Source organism: Danio aesculapii, chromosome 23 (assembly GCF_903798145.1).
Source record: "Danio aesculapii chromosome 23, fDanAes4.1, whole genome shotgun sequence".
NCBI classification, from domain to species: Eukaryota; Metazoa; Chordata; class Actinopteri; order Cypriniformes; family Danionidae; genus Danio; species Danio aesculapii.
In genome coordinates this window covers 6,294,388-6,299,979 of record NC_079457.1, presented here as the reverse complement: position 1 = coordinate 6,299,979, position 5,592 = coordinate 6,294,388, and the positions used below count along the sequence as shown (strand labels likewise).

Sequence of the window (5,592 nt, the reverse complement as noted above, 5' to 3'; positions counted from 1 at the left end):
AAATATAAATATAAGAAAAACTATGTACAAAAGAACAATGTATTAGTGTTTATTTTATTTTAAGTGAATTAAAAAAAGTTAATTGATGGATGTATATTAGTTACAAGATGTACAACTAATGTTTAACCTTTTTTTATTACTGGTCTCCTACGAATACTTCATTCTGATTGGCCTGTCGCATGATTCTGCGGCTGTATATTTTACTGTAATGATCCCGAACATATAATTTTATGTCATAAACAACTGATTTTCCACATAGCTGCACAAGTTACACAAAGTTCAGCAAGCTCAATGTGACAAAACGAGACGGAAAAATGTGAAATATGTGGTCTGTGATATGAAGACCATTCATCAGCCTGTCCCGGCCAATCATTTACTAAAAATAAACACACATAGTCCAATTCCACCTGCAAAGTACACATGAAAGCAGCAAACCTCTCTGTTTGCATAATTCCATATATCCACCATCATTCATACACACACTGCCCATATAACAACGTCACACAGTGGAAGGATTTATGATCAGCCCTTGGTTATAGGAGGTATTGGTTATAGGCTCTGAAGGCTGAAAAACCACAGTAAACATGCTTTCACCTTCATTGGTTAAATAAAAACTCATGCCTAAAGTCACACAGCTGAATTTACTCATGTATAAGTAGGAGACGGAGATAGAAAATCCCCCAAAAAAGTTTACAATATTTTCTCTCTTGCCATAAAAAGTTCACACACAAAAAACACACGAGTAAAGTATAAGTTGATGATATCTTGGCTAACAGGTTAGTGCAAATTAGCTGTAATAACTACACTCTAAACTATATTTGGGCTGTCTTAACCCAACATTGGATAAAATATGGATTTTAAATGACATTTTTTAACCTAATGGTTGCATTCAGGGGTGTTGCTAGACATAAAACTCTACTGGGGTACGGGCCCCCTCAACCGTACACTGAATCTTATAAATTAAAATAATAATATTATATCTAAATAAATGTTTTATTATTATTATCATCAAGTATTATTATTATACAATTATTATTCTAAATAAATAACAGAAATTAATCCAATGTAAAGACACAACTGGAGTAATATAAAATCTTTTAAGAAAACTTTTGCATGAATTTTATTTAGATGTACAGAGAGAATAACGTCTTTATTCTAAATATAATATAATATAATATAATATAATATAATATAATATAATATAATATAATATAATATAAAGTAAACTAACTAAACGCATTTACTGGGGCACTGGTTATTTTTACTGGGGCACGTGCCCCAGTAAATAGGGTCTAGCGACGCCCCTGGTTGCATTTGTCCATATTCGGCTTAACGACCAAGTTTTTAGAGAGTTTATATACATATATACTCTAAAAACTTGAAATCTGAATTAATGGTTTAGCAATAATTCAATAATAATGTATATACAGTAGAATTATTTATTTATTTATGTTTCTTTATTTAACCAGGTAAAAAAAAAAACAATATTGAGACCGAGATCTCCTTTACAAAGTTGCTGTCGTTTACGTTTTATAGTCCCCAATGGGGAAATTTGTCTTGGACTCTAGGCCCACATTTGCATACACTGAACAGAAACAGACATCTAAAAACCCAAATCAACACAAACATTCAATCATTAACATATTACATATTTAAAATTCTACTTGATGTAGGTAAAAAAAGATTTCTTAAAACAATTATATCTGCACACAGGCAGCCTGTATCCACAACCCGAAGGCAGTAACTCACAAAACAAACTGTACGAGGGGTCAGCGAATATTTTAATAGCTTCGTCCTGAACTGATTGCTCATAGAGAGATTGTAACGATCGACATTCCCTTTTCCATATGATTCTCATGGCTGTCTTCACCAGCCCTCCAAGCTTAGCTTAGATTGAACTGTAATGTTTCCATACCACACAGTAAATCCATAGCGTATTATGCTTTCAATCACAGCTTTTTAAAATAAAAACATAATTTTTCTGGTCTGCAGCACATGACTTATAAATAAATAATATTAACATAATAATACAATTTAGTCTTTCAGCAATGTATAATTACAATATGTTAAAACTCAAGCACTGAAAATGATATGTTGTTGTTTGGTGTATAGGACAGAACAAAATCATTATTAAAATAACATGTATCATAAATTTCATAGTAAAGATGGTAATTTGAAACTTCAAACGACCAAACTTAGATGCTAATATTAGGTTACACTAGTTTCTACATACATTTCAATCTAAAAGATAAGGTGTTTTACAAACAAGCACAAGAAATAATACTGTCATCGTCTTTAAAGTTTATGTGAAGTGACATTTGATATCTGTCAACACAGGAACTGCTGACATTTACAGGTAAGTTGTTGCCATTGAGGTAAAGCTAGTTTAATATTCGCACATTCAGAGTTTCACCTTAATAATATCATTTTAGAAAAGAAATCTTAACAGATATCTAAATAGTGAAATCATATTAGCAGCGATTGACTGTCAAAGTACAAATAGGGTTGTTTTGAAGTCATATTAACATGTGATTTTAGACCGAATATTCAAAGTAGCGTAATAAACAATATAGAGACCGTGTCACAAGTTGTCATTGTTCAGAAATGAACGAATGAGCGAATATAAAACCAACTTTACCTCATTATAAATTAAATAGTGCAACGATGTACTGTAGTAACCTGCATTTGAATTACGGATGTCAGTTTACTTTACGTTTTCAGCCTTTTTATTTGATCAACAACGCTTATAATGCACTATAAGAGACTCGAAATTGTGTTGAAAGTAGATTTAGTCTTACCTGTTTGACAGGAATTGCAGTCGTTCACCTGTTTGACTCTCAGCTGTTGTGAACTAACAAAAAAAGTGTGTGAGTTTCTTCAACGGTACAGCTCTCTCAGCCAACTGGAGCACGCCTTACACACACAGCCGGAGCTGATTGGTTGAACGCCTGAGAGTGAGCCAGCCTATGATCAACTGATTCCTGTAAACATGGCTGTTCAGAATGAAATGTTTCACACATTAAAACTGTCTAAAATCGTAGACAAAAGAGTCATAAACATAAATTATCACATAAACTCATCATGTTGCTGTAAATTTTAACTTGTAATGGTGTATAGCTGTGAATGTGAACTAGCTTGTAATCGCTTTCGGAATAAAATGTCTGCTAAATGATTATATAGATATTACTTAAATTAAACGTGTCTAAAATAGTAGCCAAAACCGTAATAAATATATTTTATCACACAAACGCATCATGGTTGCTGTAAATTTCAACTTGTAATGGCGTATAACTGTGAATGTGAAAGTTTGTAATCGCTTGTGGGGAAAAAAACTGCTTATACCAGCCTGAGCTGGTTGGCTAGCTTTAGCTGGTCAACCAGCCTGGTTTTAGAGGGGTTTTTAGCCATTTTCAGGCTGGTCTGAAAATAATCAGCTAAAACCAACTTGACCAACCTGGTTTAAGCTAGACATAGCTGGTTTTGGCTGGGCTAGCAGCCTGGCAAGGCTGGTCAAGCTGCTTTTAGCTGGTCATCTCCCAGCCTGACTAGCTAGGAATGGCCAAAACCCCTTTAAAACCAGGCTGGTCGACCAGCTAAAACCAAGGCTGGTTTAAGCTGTTTTTATGCTGCAAGGAAAATGATTCAGTGTTGATATTAGCTACTTAGCCTACATTGAAAGTGTCTAGAATAGTAAATAAAACAGTAATAAATATAAATTATCACATGAACTCACAATGTTTGTTGTGAATTTCGAACCTGAACTTGTGATGGCGAACCTGTGAATGTGAACTAGACTAGTTTGTAATGGCTTTGGGAATAAAACATCTGCTTAATGAGATATTAGCTTAATTAAAAGTGTCTAAACAAGTAGACAAAACAGTAATAAGCATAAATGATCACATTAGCTCATCAAGTTTGCTGTAAATTTCAACTTGTGATGGCGCTGTGAATGTGACCTAACTTTTGTAGCTAATCGCTTTGGGGGGAAAACAACTGCCATATGATTCAATGTAAACATTACTTACATTAAAAGTTGTCTAAAGTAGAAACAATAAACATAAATAAACTCATCATGTTTGTTGTAAATTTCATATTGTGATGGCGTTTAGATGTGAATGAGTTTGTAATTGCTTTGAGTAAAAAAAAAAACGTCTGATAAATTATTTAAATGTAGATATTAGCCTATATTAAAAGTGTCAAAACGGCAATAAACATATTATCACACAAACTCATCATGTTTGCTGTAAATTTCAACTTTTAATGGCGTATAGCTGTAAATGTGAAAGACCTGGTTTTAGAGGGGTTTTGGCCATTTATTGGCTGACCAGCTACAACTTGACCAGCTACAACTTGATAGCTAGTTTTGGCTGGACTCACAGCCTAGCTAGGCTGGTCAAGCTGGTTTAAGCTGGTCATCTCCCAACCTGACCAGCTAAGACCAGCCTGGAAAAGGCCAAAACCCCTCTAAACCAGGCTGGTTGACCATTTAGTTTAAGCTTTTTTTCAGGGAAATGATTCAGTGTTGATATTAGCTACTTAGCCTACATTAAAGTGTCTAAATAAAACAAATGATCACATAAACTCACTGTGTTTGTTGTCAATTTCAACTTGTGATAGTGTATAGCTGTGTACTGTATGTGAACTAGTATGTAATGGCTTTGGGAATAAAACATCTGCTAAATGATTATGTATATTAGCTACATTATGTCTAAAAGAGAAGACAAAACATTAATAAACATAAATTATCACATAAGCTCATCAGGTTTGCTGTAAATTTCAACCAGTGATGACAATGTGAATGTGACTTAATGTTAGTTTGTTGCTAATCGCTTTGGGGGAAAAACAACTGCTAAATGATTCAATGTAAACATTACTTACATTAAAAGTTGTCTAAAGTAGATAAAAAATTAAACATAAATAAACTCATCATGCTTGCTGTGAATTGCATATTGTGACGGCGTAAAGCTGTGAACGTGAGTTTGTAATTGCTTTGGGTGAAAAAACGTCTGATAAATGATTTCATGTAGATATTAGCCTACATTAAAAGTGTCTAAAATAGTAGACAAAATTGTAATAAACATAGCACATAAACTCATCATGTTTGCAGTAAATTTCAACTTGTAATAGTGTAAAGCTGTAAATGTGAACTAGTCTGTTATCGCTTTGGGAATAAAATGTCTGCTAAATGATTAGATAGATATTAGCTACATTAAAAGTGTCTAGAATAGTAGACAAAACAGTAATAGACATAAATTATAACAAACTCATTGTGTTTGCTTTAAATTTCAAATTGATGGCGTGAATGTGAACTCGTTTGTAAGTAAATTGGGAAAAGAAATGCTAAATGATTTAATGTAAATATTACTTATTAAGTTCATAGGGTAAACAAAGACTACAGTATACAATAGTACAGTACGTGTAGGCTATATACAATTGAAGGCAAAATTATTAACCGTACATTTAAAATCTAATAAATGTAACAACAAATATCTTTTTAGATGTAATTTCTTTAGTCTTTGCTATGATGACTTGATGATAACTAAAAAACAATACTTTTTCCATAAGAAAACAATATTTAATAGAATACTCTGA

General features: G+C 32.8%; 1 protein-coding gene across 1 annotated transcript in view; it reads right to left on the bottom strand.

Moving 5' to 3' along the window:
- Positions 1-2,864, bottom strand: part of LOC130217043 (specifically androgen-regulated gene protein) — a 21,587-nt gene extending 18,723 nt beyond the window's left edge. Inside the window, exon 1 of the mRNA XM_056449036.1 lies at positions 2,799-2,864. The gene's annotated coding sequence lies outside the window, so the exon portion shown is untranslated. The remainder of the gene's footprint in view (positions 1-2,798) is intronic.
- Positions 2,865-5,592: the final 2,728 nt, after the last annotated feature.